Here is a 1,093-nt window from a genome sequence, read left to right on the forward strand (position 1 = left end):
TCCCGCGAAGCCCCCGGGAGCGCGCAGCGCGACCGTAAACAAGGGAGCGCAAAGCGCGACCCCATGCACAACCCCGCGAGGCATAACACACATGGCAGGCACCAGGTAGTATGTACATAAGCTATAACATTGAGTTATTATGATGAGAAGTGTGTAGCAGTCATCACTAGTGGTGTGGTGGAAATGTAGTACCTGCAGTTCTGGGAACCGTAAAAGTTCCGCAAAACTGGGAAAACCGCGTTCGAAAATTATGAAAGTCGTCAATCAATTTACTATCAATTTCAATTCAATGCATAATTATAACAAGTGAACAAAGTTATTTTTCCCAAGTCAACATCTGGCTTCTAAAGTTGTGTCCACACATAGTCGATGAGGTGAACCTATGTTGTCGAGGCAGTGTGGACGGACTGTTCTCTGGGATCATTGAATCTTGAAGGTGGATTCTCTGCTGGTAGCGACGATTTATTTGTTACCAAATCTTATCGAAATGAAAACCCAACCCTCTTATATCCTTCACTGTTCACCAGGTTAGACTCCAAGAATATTTCAGAACTCCAAGTCTGAAATGGTCTGAATAAGGAAATGAAAGTAACCTCACCGCAGCACGCACTGAGTAATTATTATCATTATTTAATTAATTATAACCAATGTAAATATCTCCATGTTTACATTAAAGCTATGTGTGGATTATGCTTTGTTCAAGATGTGCCAAATCAGGCAGTTATTCATATTATATTATGTCACTCAAAAGGAACGAAGGATAGAACAGGGAAAATATGAATCTGACGAGGGACATACTACGGGATGGGCAATTGGACATGCTGCAACACAGACCACGTGAGTCTAATGTAAGTAAGTAATGTAATGTATTATTTTTTTCAAAACGACCAAATTTTAACATCAAATTTTTCGTGTTCTTGTTTCAGAAATATCTGCTGCTCTCCTGCCCTCATGCCAGCATGCTATTGGCTGTCCTACTAACAGGTAAATCATTAGTGGTAATTAAAGTGGACTTGTAGTCCAGGAGACTCGGGATCGAGGCTAGGGGACAAATTTGACAAGACACGCAGCCATGCATTCTTGAAAGGAGCTT

Source organism: Diaphorina citri, unplaced genomic scaffold (genome assembly GCF_000475195.1).
Source record: "Diaphorina citri unplaced genomic scaffold, Diaci psyllid genome assembly version 1.1 scaffold847, whole genome shotgun sequence".
Taxonomy (NCBI): domain Eukaryota; kingdom Metazoa; phylum Arthropoda; class Insecta; order Hemiptera; family Psyllidae; genus Diaphorina; species Diaphorina citri.